We start from the raw sequence: 18426 nt of genomic DNA, 5'->3' as shown, positions 1-18426 counted from the left end.
CTGTCCATTGTCAAAGATTTTGCAGAGCTGTGTAATTCCAGACACAGTGATGGGACAGCCGCCACTATAAAACTCTAAGAATTCACTCAGCTAAAGGGGACCCTGGCATATGAGAGCAATAAGGTAATAAAAATAAATAATCAACAGCGGGTTTTTCTTTAAACACACACAAAAAAAGAAGGAAACCCAAGAAAACCACAAAATCCTCCTGCCCCAAACAGTATAAAATCACTGCAAAACAATCAGACAGCTAGGAGGAGGGAGGGAGCTTTGCATTTTGGAGCTGAGCATGTGTAAAGGCAGGGTCTTCTGGCTGAATGCATCCTTTAAGGAACCTTCCTTTCAGACGAGCTGTCTGTCATTCTGGGACGGCTGCTGTCTTAGCAAAGCATTGCTTGGACACTGGAGGGCAGATGGACCTTGTAGCTTTATGACTTTGGGTAAGCAGCTCCTTTATAAGTGAAGACACTAAAGGAGTGCTTCCAAACAGTATTGCTGAGGAGTGCAGCACATAGAAACTCCCCCATGTTATGCTGGATGTTTTCCTTGGTCTGTTCCCTCCATTGGCTGAGTTGAGAAAGTGGCCAGCAGGTGAAAAGCTGAAGGTGCCCGTGCTGCTGCACAGGGCTATGTGCTGCTTCTGCCCTGCTGAATGCTTGCAAAATGCTTCTGAACATACACATAGGTGTTTACAGGTCCAAGTGGGAAAGACCATGCTCCAAAAAACCTCAGGGGCTGGCAAGTAATGTAAGAGCAAAGCTCTCTCCAAATGAGAGCATTGATTAAAACATTAGTTCTTATTATGACATTATTCAGTGAATCTCCTGCAGAACTTTGTGCATAATGCTGATTTGTATGCTGTAGTTTTTTGGCATTTTGAGCCAAAGCTGTAAATAGACAGACTTGGAAATATTAGTTTAATTATATGGTATCATACAAGTGTAATGTTTTTTCTTTCTGATTATGAAGTTGTTGGGCACCTTTTGTTTAAAATACTATGCATTTTCAGATGGATATTAAATAAGCAAGCTGATCAAGATGACCACCTTTTTTAAAAAAAAAAAAAAAATCATGGAGGAAGGGAGGGGAACCTCTCCTGAGCCTTGTGCAGCTGCCTGTTCAAATTTTCAATGGTGCATAGAAACTGCAAATAATGTTTAGGACTGATACTTTTTGCAGGCCCTGAAGGGGCATCCCATGATTTACTTACCAGAGAAGAGAAATGTTACACTGACAGAATCTGTTATGCAAATACAGACTTGCACTGGACCAACGCTGGACAACTCTTCAGCTACTGGTGCTCTTCCTTAGCTTTATAGGTGGTCTAGATCGATGGTTAGTGTAGCATAACGGTAGTAATTATGATATCCTGTCTCATGGTCCTTGATATGGGTGGGAAGACCCAGGGAAAAAGGAACACATAATGCTTACTGGCAAACTATAGATGCTTACACAACTTATCCCATGAAAACAAACCTGTACTAAAGCAAAAGAGAGAGAAAAGGCTGTAAGCAAAGATCTGGTCAGGAATATCCCTAGCTGGATAACCATAAATAAATACATTTATTTATTTATTTATTTATTTATTTATTTTTAAGTTGTTTGCTAAATGGAGTGAATAACTTTGCAAGTTTTGGGGGCTGGAAGGAGAAAAGCTACTTCTGGTCCCTGTACATAGCACTCCCAATTTGCTGCGATCTACCAGGATTTGGGCTTCAAATGGAGTAGAAAGACTGTGTACCTTGCAAGGGCAAACCCTTTAGTGGAATTAATTGCACAGAAAAAAACGTGTGGTCTGCAGGGTTGTGAGAGCAGAACTTCTCTGTGGGACATGGCCACAAAGTCTCACTGCTGGTGTGTTGGTTCTCAAATTCACTTCTTTTATCTGCAGGTGAGTTGTTTCGCATGCCCATTTGTTAGGCATTGGAACAGGCTGCCCAGGGAGGTGGTGGAGTCACCATCCCTGGAGGTCTTTAAAAGACGTTTAGATGTAGAGCTTAGGGATATGGTTTAGTGGAGACTGTTAGTGTTAGGTCAGAGGTTGGACTCAATGATCTTGAGGTCTCTTCCAACCTAGATGATTCTGTGATTCTGAGGGTGTCTTTGCTCATAGACAAGGAGTTAGTGGAGAGTCCCTAATTAATGCCTGCAGTTTTTCTCAAAAGCTCTTCATCACCTAGAAAGCAGTACTTGTTTATAAGGACAGCCTCTCAAGAAGCAGAAGGAAATTTCCTTCTGCTTCTCCCTTCTGTCTTTGAATACTGACCTTATTTATTCTGCCAGAGGTTTGCTGAGCCCTGGACACAGGCAGTGTAAATGCTCAAATCTCTGTGTGGAAGAAATGTAATTCTGAGCGACTGGCTACAGCTCGCTTAACAAAATGTTGTTAAGATGAAGTTGGGCTGAGTAGCTTTGACCATGTGAGTTGTTAAACTGCACCGTACTCTGGAAGGAAACAAAAACTAATGGAACTGATATAACTTGGAAAGGATATGGGATACCAATAACAAATTAGCATTTCCTATTGCCTTAGATCCTATTAGTAGTGAAATATAAGCTGCTGCTTAAAGGAATTTACAGTAGGTCGGCAGATTACATGTAGCTGCTGCAGATAGACTCAGTGTTGCTTAGTAGTAGATAATGGGGAAAAGTGAACTCCAGAAAACCTCTGGCTCCTTTCCTAAGCATTTAGGCAGCTGAGTTACTGGACCCTTGCTGGAGGCTGGCTGTGTGTTGGCCCAAGTGTCTGAACGATGATTTCTTCAAGTTATTTCCAAGAAACTGCACACTTTGCATGGCTCCCCGTGTCTCTTTCTGTACCAGGAAAATGCAAATTAACTCTGATTAAACTTTGCCGATGGTATCTAAATCATAAAGCGTCCTGATAGATTCCACCGGCAACTTGGGCAATGAGACTGGCGGGACCTCTCCTCTAAGAGCCCTGAGGCCTTCAAAACCAAGGGACTGCTGGCAGGACATCCAGTGCATGGCTCCATGGGCTTTTGTATTTCTGAGAGCTAATGAAGCAAATGAGCCTAGGAACAGCCCCAAGGCCCTTGTCACTTAACTGGATGTGATTTGTCAGAAAACCAAGCTGTAAATGTTAGTCCTCTGTTCACAAGCAAGAAAGGCTTTTTAGCTGTGTAAGGAGACAATGAGGGCTCAGCCCAGGTGATTTGGCTCTGAGTGAAACAGGGGGTGCTGGTGGCTTTGTGCAAATCCACTTCTGGTGGCCAGCAGTGATGGAGCAATGAGTGTGCTTCCCATTAGCAGCTTTTGTTACACAAGAGGACAAATTGCCTCCCTGGCAAGTGACGTGGGTCCTTTGCCAAAGTCAAAAGTTTTGTTCTGTGTCAAAACTGAGACATTTGTGCATTTTCTCAAATGTGAAAAATTATTTTTTCCTAAGTTGTCTTCAGTATATGGTCATTTCTAGGACTGGGCTTTGACATGGAAGGCCCTGTAAGACTGGAAAGCCGAAACAAGACTTTACTGCTATGGGACTCCTTTGTTTATCTTTGCTTCTTTGGGAAAAATCACGATGGAGGTACATCGTTAGCCTGCTGGACTCATTGTTTGAAGGCTCCATTGCTGCCACCTGTGAGGATTGATGAGGGTATAGCACTAACCAGTTGGATGGTGCCTGATTTCTGTATTAAAATTGCTGGTGTGCTGCTACTGGCTTTGTTGCACTGTGGGAAGAGAGGGAAGGAAGGAGAAGAGGGAGGTGAGAGATGGGTGAGAGAATAGCAGGGTGAGAGAAGTCACCCCTGGTGATAAGTTATTCAGACAATCAAAACTAAAGCTGCCAGTGCAAAAGGCTGCAGAAAGATTTCATGACAGTGGCTGACTAAAAGAATAAGTGGTACATATTGGGGGGGAAAAACCTTAATTTCACAAGGTGCAACAACAGACTTTAAATTATCCATTAGACCTCAGGAGTGAGGTCCTAGAACCAGCCAAGGCAATGACTGGAGAGAACATTGTTTTGTGCTCAGCAGGCGTAAATATGGCAAACATCACTTTAGAAATTGTCAAGGAAGAGTTGAGAAGAAAACAGTGAATGTTATTAGACCATTGTCTAAATTTATAGTGTGCTAGCATCTGAATTGTCCTAAGTGGTCCTCATCACCCTGTCTCAGAAAAGATGCAGCAGAACTGGAAAAAGTGCAAAGATCAGAAAAAAGAAGTTGCCTGTGTTATAGCATGGTCTTTGTATGAGGACAGATGAACTGCGCTAATGCTCATCTGAGGAAAAAGTAGAACCAAGCACAGGCTGTAATAGAGATCAGCATTATGATGAGTGATTGGGGAGAGGGAACAGGAAGGAAATAAAAGATTTTTTTCCTATTAAAGATGACATAGGAGCAGCCAGTGAAATTCAGGGAGAATTCAGAATGGGTTCTTGCTGTAAAGGTATACATCCACATAGTAGAATTCATCGCTAAAAAATGTGGTCCGAAAGTATCTCCTCCTACCCCACAACACCAAATAAATAAATAAATTAAAAAAAAGGTAACTGTATTCACGTAGGGGAAGGCTTTGGGCTGTGGAGCAAGGCCTGTCAAATGCAAACTTTTGTCTCCGGAGGTCCTGTGCCAGAAGCTGGGAAGCCACAACAGAAGAGGGAAGAGAATGCCTCTATATACCTGCCCCTTGGTGCTTTCCTAAAGAAGAGCAAGACCTAGAGAGCCTGCAGCTTAACTGATGGGTGGGTCTTGGGTTATATACACCCAGACTTCAGCCCGGGTGAGGAGCTTATATTCCTATCCTGCAGTCTATTCCAGACACCTCTTTTCCTTCCCTGAGAAGCCAGTGCTGTAGAAAAGATGCTAATATCCTAATTTTTATCATCTCTTACTCCTAATTCCCTTTGGTCTTGTAGGAGAACTCCCAAGATCTTACTCTTTTGGTGGGAAGCGAGGTTTTCTCTCTGGGCCTGAAGGCAGCGAGGAAACCCCCAGCAGCATGCTGGCACGGTGTTATCCACTGCCCGATCAGTCGCGTTGTATGCTCTCCCTCAAGCTGGAAGGGCTAATGCTTGCCGCAGCTTGAAATGCACCTGTGGGGAAGTTGTGGTTGGTATCCTTGTCTCTGGCAGCGCTGTCTTCTTGTGGCTGTTGCAAAGGCCAGCATCAGTACGGAAAAGGTGGGGTCAAATTAGCCCCTTTTTAGGAGGTAGTGCTTTTATTCCTGCCATTGGGAGGAGGAGATGGAAGTGTTTCACAGCACTGGCGATGCTGATGATTGTGCTGCCTGTCCTGCCAACACCAGGTCATGTAACTGGGGCAAATGTGCTCTTCCTTAAGCAGTTTGGAGGCTGCTGTGTTGCAAAAGAGTTTTTGGTGCCTGAAACATGAGCCATGGTATTAGCGTGTGCCTTTATGTGTAGCTTCTAACCTTGCTGTGAATTGCATGTGCATTGTTCTGTCTTGTTTTGTTTTTCTTCTTTCATCGGCTGGTACCAGGGTGTTCAGGACATTTAAATGGAACTGAATGTTACCATTTTTTTTCAGTGCTAGAGCCTTGTCTTGCTGCAGATTTTTCTAATGTCACTTTCTCTTGCTGATTGCTGGTGAGACTTCTGACCAGCTGCTGATAGACACAAATCTCTTTATGATTTGTTGCAATGGCTGGAGTTAATTCAGAGCAGAAATATATCTCAAAGAATTGTTGTTTCCCCTTGTTCATAGCAAAGCATGTAGAGCTTCCAGTGCCCAAGAGCACGTATGGCTGCTAACCGAGCAACATCCTGTTCAGATCCATCCTCCTAGCTATTGATCACAAATCCTGCGGCTGCTGCTACTGTGGTATGTTTCCTCCCTGCTCCACCCACTCCAGGCTGCTGCTGGTGGTCTCCCGCTCCATGCTTCCTTCATCAAAGACCAAACTGTCCATGTTGCAGATGGTGTTAATAATAACAATTGTCTCCAACAGTGCTAATGGCCATGGGCTCCGTTTCATCCATCTCAAATGTTTGAAATCATCTTCTAGCACCAACCACACCTTCTTCAGTCAGCACAGTGGGGCGGTTTTGGCTTATGCTGGGAATGCCAGCAGGGATGCTAATGATGAAATGAAATCTTAATTGCATTACCCAATGGATTCCCCATTTCCACTCCTTCCTCAATGCTAGCAGTGGAATGAGATAGCACCTATGAAGCGAGATCTGAAATTGCAGTGGTAGGAGTAGCCCACTGACTGTTGATCCATCTGATGTGAGCTTAGAAACTTCTTCCAAAGATTTGTTTGAGAAATAAATCTATTTCTAGGCTTTTTATGTGCTACAAATAAAACCCAGAAAGTGAATGGAAACCTTCAAATGCAGCCTTTCTTAAGTGAAGGTCACATCTTGATTTATGGACAAAATTTACTGTTTTCAATTTTTTACCAGTTCTCCTGTTTCTTTGACCTATTCAGTATCTCTGAAACACATCCTCTCTTTTTCCAATATGCAAAAGTAGGAGTGGAACACTGAGGAAAGTTGTTGGCCACTTTAGGAACAACGGTAGGCTTTGAAAGAATAAAACTCCTGTGATAAAGGAGGCTGGAACACTCAGTAAGTCACTGAACACTCCAACTACATCAGTAAATGTGACATTCCTCTGTGCTGGGTCTGGCTCAGTGCACAGCACTACAAGGCCTTCCTCTGGGTGACATTTTCAGCGCCTGAGCTGTTATGGGAAAACATGAGATAGTTCTTGGAGTTGTCTTCTAGAAAAATTGGGCCAGGAGTCAGCTGACAAATGCCTTATTTTAGGCTTTTCCTCTGCTCTGCCATATATTCATATGGATCATTTTCTGCCTACTCTTATCCACATCTCCTCAATTTCCTGTCTGGTTTTATAGTTTCTGATCTGCTTTCTGATTTACTTCCTTAGGCTGCTGTGCTGGATGCAGTGGACCAGACAAGTGCAGGCTCTCAGGTGGTACTAAAATATTACCACAGTTTGAACAACAAAAACTTGTGAGTGTAATGCCCAAAGCACAGCAGGCACTGAGGAAGGAAACAAATTACTACTTCTGGAATTACAAAACAAACAAACAAAAATCCCACTCCCTTTCATCTCCTGATTTTCACAGTGCTATGCCCCTGGTTCAGATTTTTGGGGACTCAATTATTGTGTAACTGGAGAGTAAAGCTTTTTCAAAACTAGGGAAGAGAAATTCTATTTGACTGTTCCTGTGGACTTCGAAACTGCTAAAAGGTAATTGTTACAGGTTTCAGCCTTAAAGGGGAGTTTGCTTTAAAAATCGACTCAGAAAAATACTCCCTCTATTGTGTTTAATCTAGGCAGTTTGTTGCATTAAATGTGTGTTTTCTTCAATGCTTTTTTTCCCTCTTGGAAAACAGATTTTCAATGAGGAAGCGTCTTCTGAATATTGATGGCGGATGCCAGCCTCAGTTTGAAACAATTGCAAATTAAGAAAGAATGAGCTGTCTGTTTTGAATCGCAAGCTATTTACAGGAAAAGTAGCAGTTCTCAGTATTCCATTCTGACCCTAGAACCAAATACAATCAGTAAATATTCTGGTCAAAGTAATTTTTACAGTCAGTTGAGTTATGCAAACTCTCCTTGGAGAAAAGCAGGAGGAGAGATGACATACAGAAAAAGCCCACCAACGTGACAGTGGGTTAGAACAAAGCTTTCAAGGGCATTCAGAGCAATCCTTCTTTTCTTATTTGAAGGCTGCAGCTACACTCCTTGCAATTCACAGTGTCATTTCCCAATAAATCGGGAGATGAGGAAGAGGATGGATAGAGTCACAGAAGGCATGGAAATATGTGTAAGTATGGCTATGCGGCTATCACCGCAGTCCTCATGTTTGCCCAGCGTACTTTGCTGTCTTTCTCCATGAGCTTCTAGTTTTGCTTTTTTGCCTTAACTCTCAGCATCCAGCATAAAAGGCTTAAACCCCCAGGCCAAAATGCCGGGTGGAGTAAAGCAAAGGAGTTTCTCAAATGAGATTTTGAACTAGATCACTTTAGGGAGGAAGATGCATTAAACCGCTGTCCCTCTGCAGAGGCTTTACTAGAGCTGTGAATTTCTATGCTCTGGAGTACCAGTCTTTGTGGGATTTCAGACTCATCTGTTACAAAAGGCAAATGACCCTGATTTGAACTTCCTCCAAGTCTTCCCCTTATTGCTCGAAAGAGTTTTTTCCAGCCAACTGAGCAACAGTTCAATCCCACCCCTTCTCCCTCAAACACCGCTTAAGTTACTGAAAACTGTCCTGTGTATTGTAGCTAATGTACACCGTATCTAATGGCTTGAGCTGTGTCTTGTTACTTGTGGCATTTCTGGCAGAAGGGATTCTTGACTGCTGTGTGAATAGTTGCCCAAGTTTTGCTGCTGCTGAAGAAGGGATGCTCTCAAAGCTGCATCATTAGCAACGATTTCACAGCAAGGATATGAAGTTCTCAGAGCCAGATGGCAAAGATTGCTAATCTCTGCAGGGTTTGCCTGGGAGACAGAATCACGAAGGGATCCCTGTTAACTTTTTGGATATAGCTATTTAGTAGAAGAAACAGTGCTATTTCTCAGTCTGCTCCCTCATCTTATTGTGGGCACTGACATTGCTCCTGCTCTAGGTTTCTAATGACTTCTGTGGTCCCCAAAATCTTCCACTCGTACTCCTTTCAATCACCCCCTACTGTTGGTTTATTCTTCCTTTATGTTAGACAGAAGGGGGGCTAGACTTTAACTGATCCATGCTATTTGTTTCACAGACTGCCATGAAGTGTAATGGGAGCTGAACACCTCCTTTTCCCAAATGAATATCTGTGGCTTTTTTCCCTCCTTCTGTCTTCAGGAACCCCTGTAACAGACACCTGGTCAAAACCTTCTCCATCAACACCACCCACCATCAGCTCTACTGGAAGCAGCCTTTGTCTGATGGAATTAAAGCAACGCACGATGGGAGCCTGTTTTGTCCTTTATTTGGTTAGGTCTTACAAAATCTCTGATAACTGGGAATAGAGAATATCTGCTAGTCCATTGTGAAACTGCATAAATTCAGAACTTAATGAATTGTAATTAGTGACATCATAATAGGCTCCATATGTTAGTAAGTCATTTAGTAAGAAATACAGTTGTTTGCCATTCTGCGCAGCACTATGACAAATTAGGATTCAAACCATACAAGCCTCTGTCTTTCATGGATCTCTTATACAATATGTTTGTCAAGAATGTACTGATACGAAATGATGTGCAAAGCAGGATGCACGGAACTGTTCCGTCTTGTTTCCATGTTGCCTCTTTGTATGTGAGGGAATCAAGTACATGCGTGCCTGGTTCTGTGGTGCAGGAGGTTCAGGCCATCTTGAGGCTTGGCTAAAGGAGTGCTCAGACTATAGGTTACCTTCTGTACTTATTTCAGTATATCCTGGACTTACAAAATAACTGCTTTCCAGGGAGGGAAGTATTGTCTAATAGATTTGGTTGTCATGCCTGAAGGTGCTGTATAAATGACAAACAGACATATGTTTGTATAATCTTCATTACTTTTAACACAGCTCAATATAATTTCACAAAATGTTTCATTTATTTTTATTTCAAAGATTGTGACAGTTAGGATTTTGAAGTACAAGTTGCCATCTGCAATCAATTTATGATCTCTCCCTAGTGCAATTGTGGAAAAAAAAAAAAGAAAAAAAGAAAAGGAAAAAAGAGAGAATTATTTGGAGTAAAAAGCATTGAAAAACAAGTAGAGTGGAGTAATAGCACATCTGTTTTCGTAAGAAATCATGGAACCTGGACTTTTTTCAGTGTGGTATTTTACTACCACATGGCTTTAATCCTACATCTGGGCCTGTTGTTTTATGAAATATTTCCCACAGATGATGTCAATTATAATTTTTGTCCCACTCGTCAATTTACGGACTTTTGGAATAAGACAAAATGAAACAACCAGAAAAAGAACAACTTATGTGGTCTACTCTCTGACAAAATTATAGCTGTGTGATACACTTCTAAAATCAATAACTCTGTTAATGATTAGCAGAAAACATTGCTTAGTTTATGAGCAGAGATGTGGCCCACACTCGCCAGATGTTTGGCTCTAAGTTGCATTCTTGTTTGCTGTGTATTTACCAGCAGATGTTCAGCAGTTTATTTAATACCTCTTGTATGAGCCAGTAGTAGGTCTAAGTCTGTGCGACATTTATAAGCCATCTGCCAGCAATACAGGTGGAATGCTTTTATGATTTTTCTCTTCCCTCTCTCTCTCTCTTTTTTCCAGTGGTGATCTATCAGTGAAATCATAGATAAGTCTTTATAGATTTATACAGCTATTAGGAAATAGAGCTCTTATCTTTATAGGAATACCGTAAAATGTATACCTCAACAGATGTCTTTTAGCTGTTCTTTTGTAATTACTATTTTTACGCTTCTTAACCTACAGTATTATATGGAAGATCAGATGAAGCTCTTCTCCTCAGAGAGGTATTCCATCTGTTTTTAAGTTTAGACCTTGATTCAGGTATTGATGTTGCTAAGGCTCATGATTGTTGGAGTCTAAACTTTTTTTTTTTTTTTTAATTGGTCTTTGAAAGAGGGACCTGAGCAAAGTAAAGATCCAGCTTGCGTTCCTGGCTTTCCCAGAGTTGAGGAGTATTTGAGTTTAGGGTTTATAGTGAACTAGACTTAAATTGTTTCAATGCATGGGCATGCAAAAATTCCAATGCTGGTTTTAGTTGGAAATGCTCATGGGGTCTGATCCAAAGCCTATTGAAGTGAAAGACTCTTGTTGACCTCAGTGGGCTTTGGATCAGGTCCATGGAAAAGTGTTTCTATGAAAAGAATGCATTTACTGTGGCCCTGATTCAGCAAGGTATTTGAGTATGCACATAGTGTTTCAACATGTGTATGGTCCTGTTGATATACACATGTGTTTATTGTTACGCAAAGGCTTGCATATCTCCTTGAACTGGGGCCCTCAAGAGCCCCCACCCTGTCCGAGTTGGGTGAGGATTTATTCCCTGGTAGGAAGAGAGGCTTGGCCCCGAGCTCTGTAGAGCTCCAGAAACCTACTCTATGTAAGGGGAATCCGTACAAAAAGCTTGTTTTCCTGGCTCAAGGCTATCCCGACTGGCTCTCCAGGAGCATAGCTGGAGTAAGTAATAGGATACTATCCTGCTCCTAATTGTGTATTGGACTAGACTGTACTTCAAGAAACGGGACTCAAGGGAGATAGTCAAGGGAGCATAGTCGGGCAAGGCAGTCCCTGGTGCCTGATAAACTGCAGATTCATAAGATATCCCAGGCTAAAGCTACCAATAAATTGCAGAACCACATCACAAGTTATATTATCATGTGAATTTAATTCTTGTTGTGTATTAATATCACTTGGATATATACATGCTTCTCCTGAGCGTTTGCCACAGTGTCCAAAACTGGTACATACGGAAATGCTTTGATGTGAATAAATGAACAAACAAAAAAAAACCTCTCTATTGCTGTTTTAGAGGAAGGAATATCTAAAGCAGACTAAATACAGGCAACAGACAGAAATGGACATTAAAAGGTATATGGTGATTGGAACTGTCATTGATACTGTCACTGTCTACTACATATTCTGGCTGTGTGAAGTGTTGAATTTTTTTTTTTTAACTTTGTTCCTTTCGTTGTCTTTATCCCCTTTATATCCCCCAGTCAACTCCCAGTCAGTCTGAAAAGAAATACTTCAATATCCAAAGAATAGCTTAGGGTTGATGGAAAACACCTGTTGAAGGTGGGGAGATTGTGATCTGCTGAAATAGTTCTAAAATATTTCTTTACTTCTTTAAATTAAAAATATCATCTGTGTCAGTCCTCACTCAGTTTCAGTGTCCGCTATGGTGGATATAAAAGCTAGATGAGCCATTCAGCCTCCAATCTCAGTGTAATCCTGTGGCATGAGCTAGACCTTTGAATGTGTACAAGAACACACACTAGCGGTGCTTTTCCTTCTCTACACAGCATTAGGGCTCGCAAAGAGAGCCCAGTCCTTCTTCCTGGGAAGTAAGTCAGTGTAATTTTCAAAGTGAGCCTCAAAAATAAGTCTAAACTTAAGTATGGGGCTTTTAGACCTCAATTTATTTAGCTGAAATTAAGGTGCTTTGAGCATCATGTAGACACTTGCATGCAAGAAGACACCGGGATGGTTCCAGTTTGCTGAGATGCAGAATGAGATCTAATGGCTGGTCAAAGTCCCACTGCTTCAGCCTGGAGTGAAGGTGAAATTTCCTAACAGTGACGTAAGCAAGCCCTGGAACAAATTAAGGGGGAAAAAAGTATTATTTCATCAGCACTTAAGGTTCTCAGCGTGAAAGTTAGGGACTTGATTCGGTCTCCTGCAGACAAGACATCTCCAATGGCACTTAATACCTAAGGTCTTGGAGAGACTGAGCTGAGGCTTGCAGAGTCAGCAAGGGCTCATAAGAGTGCAGGCACTTGTGCCCTCCTGGAGGAGCAGCCCTAAGTGTCTCCATGCAAGCAATGGAAGCAAACCCTATGTGCCTGTCTGAAGCATACCAGTGCTTTAATCAAAAAGAACAATGAGAAATAATTTAGTATGTTAGTATTTGTTCCCTTCTTAGGGAGAATATAAAGATCTATACTGGTCTCAGTGTGTCCTAACCCCGTCAAAATGTGAAACTATAACCAAATATCATGTTTCAGGGCTTCAGCCTGCAGGACTTGAGAAGGATTTATTGTTTGCTTTCCTCTGAGACACCAGATTTTTCCCAGCTGGAGACATGACACTGGAGGTAGGCCAGTGTTTGGATGTGGTACATAAAATCCTCTTTTTGCAGATGACTGGCTGGTCAACCTGATTTGATTACCAGATTTGGGAAGAAATTTTTTTTTGCATCACTTGATGTGGCACAGAGCCATAATACGGTGTTTTCATTAGAAGGGCAAAGCAGACAAGACTCCATGGTATGGGACATTAAAGGAATTAGCTGAGCCCACTGACAAAGTCTTGGTTGTAGTCAGGGCTTCAGGGGTAGATGCCCAAATTCAACCCAACCATGAGTTCGGTAAGGTGTCTCCTAGCCCTCTCACCTCTGTCCCTAGGATGGGAATCTAGGCTGGGCTTCACTTACAAATCCTCAGGCAAAGTTTCTAGCACTGATATTTGCTGTTCAGTGTAGTCATGCTTCCCCACCTTGCTAGTCCTTGGGCCTTTTGGATGCCCAAGGTCATACTGGCTAGTTTTTCTGCTGTTGCATAAATGCTTTGTTTCCCTCCCTCCTCTGGAGAACAAGCCTCTTCTAGCTTGCCATGCAGCTAGGTGAGGAGGCAGGAGTCCAAAGTGAAGTGCAAAGGGGTTCATCTTCCTCTACATCTGAAAGCTCCCTTAAGGACCAGGGGAAGCTCCAAGTTCTGGTAGCAACATTGTATGTCACAATGTGAAGCAAGACTAGCACCTGTTTAAACTGAGAGACATTCCTGTCTCTGTTACTCAAAGGCATTGCGCTTGATGCCCTGGAGGCTGCCTATGACCAGCTCAGATTGTATAGCCTCCTCTGGCCTGATTCAATCAGTTGCTGACAAAGCCTGAAGAAAATAGAAGCAGTGGGGAAAAGTGTGTGGATTGAGATAGTAAGTGCCATCTGCAAGATCAGGATGTTTAGTTGAAACACATGGAAATGGAGTGCTCAGATCTTCTAGAATACTTTGGAAGTCATTGGTATATCTAACTGCACTCAGGCTGTATGGGAATCTGGAATAATGTTCAGCAGCAGGATCTTTTCAACTGACTGAAACAAAATAGCTGTCTTGAAACTGCCTGTTGACAGAAATCACAGGTTTTCAATTAAGCTTACCTTGAAAAAATGCTTGCTTTCCAGGGAAACCTTTTTTCTTGAAACCTAGTTCTTGAAATTCAAAATGTGTTTCCATCTGGATAAGCTGCAGGGGTGGTGTGGGAATTTGTTGGTATTCTGCAGCTTCAGATTCCCATTCATTTCTCTAGTGTGTGTCCCCCCAGGAATTAGGAAATACAACTTTGGTGATGCAGCAGCTCTTGTCTGGAAAAAGGGAAATCAGCTGTATCATGGGGCAAAAAGGGAAATGAGAGTATGAGACTTGGAATTCCATCTCCCAGGGCACCATGCAGCAGCATTTCCTAATGGAAATATTTTGGGTTTTGGTTGAAATATTTTGGTATTTGAGTTTCAGCCAAAACATTGAATTTTTTCCTTTGAAAAATTGAGATGAAAACTATTTTGTATTTTCCTTGAAGTTTTGCCCAGGAAAAATAAAACACTTTCCAACCAGCTTTACTGAAGATCACACAAATCAGACTCTCCTTTTTTTGACCATTTAAGCAGCTGTTAGAGGATTAAGATGGATGCTACAGGCAAGGAAAAAACTTTAAAAGGCAGTGCATCAAAAAACACTAAGGTTCAATTTTTGTGTTTTTTGTTTTTGTTTTTTTAGAACAGGGCTTCAGCTGTGTCAGTGAATTGTGTATATAAACACAAAGCATTAAATGTGCCTTCTAAATGTGAAATTGTGCATGAAAGCTATGAAGGTTTGTCTGCCTCTTCTGTTTTGTCTATGTTAGTATTTGCAGGTAGTCTATACCAAGATACATACAACACTTCAGCATAACTGAAAATGCTCATGAAAATGTGGCCTATCTCATTGAGTGCATTTCCTGGATCCCTCTTTGCTTACCAACAAGGCAAAAGAAGAAAACAGAGGTTGAAGCTCTCAGCCTGCACGTTCTTGCAATTTTTTTACATTATCATGAGACCATGCCCAGCCATTTGGCATACCAGCAGATCAGCATAGTGTCTGTCTGTGCTCTCTGTGCGTGCGTGTTCCTTGTAGTTCTGAGTAACAGCCAAAATGTATGTTAGAATAGATACAGCACAGCCTCAGCTATGAGCATCTCTTCCTGCTTTACTATCTGAGTCACTTTGCCACTAGCAGAAGGTGGTGTTAAGAGTGACTCACTCCTCCAGGTCCTCATACGGCCCACGGAAGGTGTGCAGAGTTGTGTGCCTGGTGCTTCTCACTGCTCTGCCTCCAGGAGTGAGCCAAAACAGCACCTGGGGGTGTGTACACTGCTCTGCTCTATCATTCTCTATGCAGGTCATACGCAAACAGCGTGCACTTACATGAACGTGCTGGTTCTAGTTGAGGTTTTGTTGTGTTGAGAGATGCAAGCAATGGTGACTGAAGAGTGGATTCTTTAAGGGAAAAACTTGAGAAAGAGCTTATCTCTATGGGATGTTTATGAGTGGAACTGTAACTGTGTGACTTGAGCAACTGCAAGTCCTGCATGGACAGTCTCAGTCCAAAATAAGTCTTATTCCACTTAAAGCATGTCACCAGCATATAAGGAAAAACACTAATTTTTCAAAGCTTTAATGATATATTGTGGCCATGCCATTGATAATTATGGTCTACGTAAATCCCAAGACAAGGTTAAATCTATCCTCAAGGCACCCCAACCACAATGTGTGTTGCAATGAAGCTCCTTCCTGAAGATGGTCAGTTGTTATTATAGGGTTTTACCTAACATAGAAACAGCATTTTGTCCTCTGATGGAACTGCTGCACGAGAGGATGAAATGTTACCCATCCACACATGCTCGTGACAGTGCAAAGACACAAATGCTGTTTGAGGTGGTTTATGTGATCTCAGTGCACCTCTGCCTGCATTGTGGCATCTTCCCCTAAGAAAGGCACAATCCCTTGACGTGATAGAAAGTCAGAGCAGAAGGCCTCTTACCTTTGATTTCAAGTGTTACCTTTTTGAAGTTTAGAACCATCATAAAACTGATAGAAAATACCTGAGATTCTTCTAAAAGATTATGGAAGCTCGTATCTGTACTGACGTGGGAAAATGCTCTTCCTCCTTACCCTGGGCATAGGGCTACTTGCCACAGGCGTAGCGTGACTCGAGATGGGCAGTGTTCTTTCACTGCAGTACAAGACCGAGACAAAAATATATGTAGCTGATGAGGGTTGCTCTTCGTACCACCAGTGATGGAGAAAAGAAGGATGCAGATCTGGAGACAGCTAAAATATCCTGGGTTGCACAACTTGAATGTTGGTAGTGACAGAAGCCTGCATGCCTGGAGAAGCTCAGGTTATGCATCCTATGAACGTTATGTGCAAGCTATTTGGTACTTGCAATTGGAGGTCGGTGCCAGGAGTTTGTTGTGAGTAAATGGTGATATGTAAATGGAGGAAATGCCCATACAGTGTCACCGTGATTAGACAAATAAAACACAAGTCCAAATGTGGCTCTCTGTGTTTAGGATTTGAGGCAGGTAGTGCTAGAGCACTTACAAGATGTGTACTTTTGAACCTGCTTTATGCATGTTCTGAAAATCTTCAAGTAATGGGCAGGAATTCAGGTAGTCTTATCGCAGAAGTTAAAGAGCTAAGGCAGCTCAGATCAAATCACTTCCTCATTTACCTTCTAAAGGATCCCGGTTTGCTGTCTGCTCTGTCAAACACCTTGCACAATCTCTTTCATATCTGTTGCAAATGGATTAAGTGACGTTTATCTGCTGATACGGGATCTGCTGTAGGAAATCAGGTACTGTTATTGCAAAGAGCACGACAGCATGTTCATGGGTCATAAATTAAACTCCTGCCTGGACTTGCTTAAGTGTGGTCCACAGAGGAACACAGTTTCTTGGTTTTGTTTTTTAGGTTGTTAGGGTGTTTTTTTTTTTGCTTGTTTTGTGCTCCTTGTATTAGAAAAGTTGCTTACTGAGCACAAATAATTGCCATTGCTGATAGTGTTATTGCAAAGGAGAAAGGTCCTAGAGATAATTTGAACAACTCTATCAGACCCTCTGATAATTTAGAATTGGCGTTGAATACAAGTGTTGTTTGCAACGCCAGCTATCAAGCACAGTTTCAAAAAGTTTCTAAGTCAGTGTTGTGCCTTCAAGGCATCACGATGGTGACATGATGTTGTGTGTGATCCTCTACTATCAGTGACCAAATGCCCCAGAGTAGAGAGCAGTTATTGAAAAACCACTAAGTGCAGACATGGTTTCAGATTCTTGTTGGACATTATTTAGACAGAAGCTATGATCTACCCTGTTGGAATTAATTCGTGGACAAAAATTAGTAATGCATTTGTAACTGTTTGTTATTTTCACATTAGGACATGAGGAAAACCTAGAGCAGGTAACAGCTGAACACAACTTCACCTGAATCATAGCCCCTCGAGGACTCTGCCTTGTGCATCCAAAATCAACCAGAGCATTGCTGTGTGAATACCTGCATGTAGACACAGCCATTCCAGGGCAAATCATAGCAGCCTCAGCATAAATTTGGTAATTTTAGCAGTCTGTAATCTCTCTCTTTTTGCTCTGATTGCTTTCTCACTGTTTATTATCACCAAAACTGCCTTTTGCTTTTAGATTCTCTTAGTTTCTCCTTAATGATCAAGATCAAGCTCCCTCTGCCTGCCCTTTTTGCCTTCTCTGGACACCATACTTTTGGAAAGGTAGCAGTACAACAGGTGTTACAAGAAGTGTCAGGAAGCCTTAAATTCCCCTTTGGGGAATCTTTACAGCTAGTAGATTTTCAGTAGGAAAAAAAAGTTCTAAAACATAATCTTCAAAGTTTAGTATTTACTAAACCCGCATACGATTCTTAACATTTTTCTTACTCTTTTATCCATTCTTTCAGCAATTTAACTTGTGTTTCTGAATAGGCTTTTCCTCCTGCTTGCTTTTCCTGAAAAATCTGTGCCTTCTGTATTGATATTCCTGTCACGTGAGTTATGCCATTGTATCTGTTTTGCCAATTAACCTATAATTTTGGTTCTGTACCAATGCTTCCAGTTCTTCCTTTTCATTTCCCAGACTACTTGCATAAATATGCAGATATCAGCAAACCAGCCCTCCTTTTCCCTTTCTGTCCCTTCTATAACCTTGTTATCACTACCCACATTCCCTTCCCAAGGGTTAGGCATTCTTCCAGGTCACTCTGTTCCCTGGTTGCTCTGACATTACTTCGGCAGTCAGTTATACATGCACAACCAATGTCCAGGCAATCTCTTCTCTGAACTAGGCAGTAAACTTTTTTTTTTTTTTTTTTTTTTTTTTTTTTTTGTCTCATGTTTTTTTTCCATTTGTATGCATTGTTAGGAGGATGTGAAGAGTCTGAAAACAAAAACAGAATTGAGGAAGGAGCCAGCAAGCTCAAGAAAAATCATTGGTGTGTAGGAAAGATGTAATAAACAAAACAAAATAACCTGCATGCTGCTTTAGGGAAACTATAGTCCAGTGTTTGTGACTTGTTAGGAGAACTGCTGTATTTTATCCTGAGTTATTGGAGTGTTGCAGTGTACCATTACCACCAGTGAGTATGTCTGCTGGTGAGTCTAGGAGGTTTTATAGTCTGTCTTGCACCTAAATTATTGCGAGTGACATAGAACCCCTTCAAATGGGGCATTT

General features: G+C 41.8%; 1 long non-coding RNA gene across 2 annotated transcripts in view; it reads left to right on the top strand.

The window, feature by feature from the left end:
• The window catches only part of LOC137853242 (uncharacterized), a 28944-nt gene extending 18924 nt beyond the window's left edge, over window positions 1–10020 (top strand). For both annotated transcript variants that reach the window (XR_011094347.1, XR_011094348.1), the window contains exons 2-3: window positions 7691–7788; window positions 8732–10020. This is a non-coding gene — a long non-coding RNA (uncharacterized lncRNA). The remainder of the gene's footprint in view (window positions 1–7690; window positions 7789–8731) is intronic.
• The last annotated feature ends 8406 nt before the right edge of the window (window positions 10021–18426 follow it).

This window comes from Anas acuta, chromosome 3 (assembly GCF_963932015.1).
Source record: "Anas acuta chromosome 3, bAnaAcu1.1, whole genome shotgun sequence".
Classification (NCBI taxonomy): domain Eukaryota; kingdom Metazoa; phylum Chordata; class Aves; order Anseriformes; family Anatidae; genus Anas; species Anas acuta.
The sequence above is the reverse complement of the archived record's forward strand: the minus strand, read 5'-3'. Positions and strand labels throughout refer to the sequence as shown.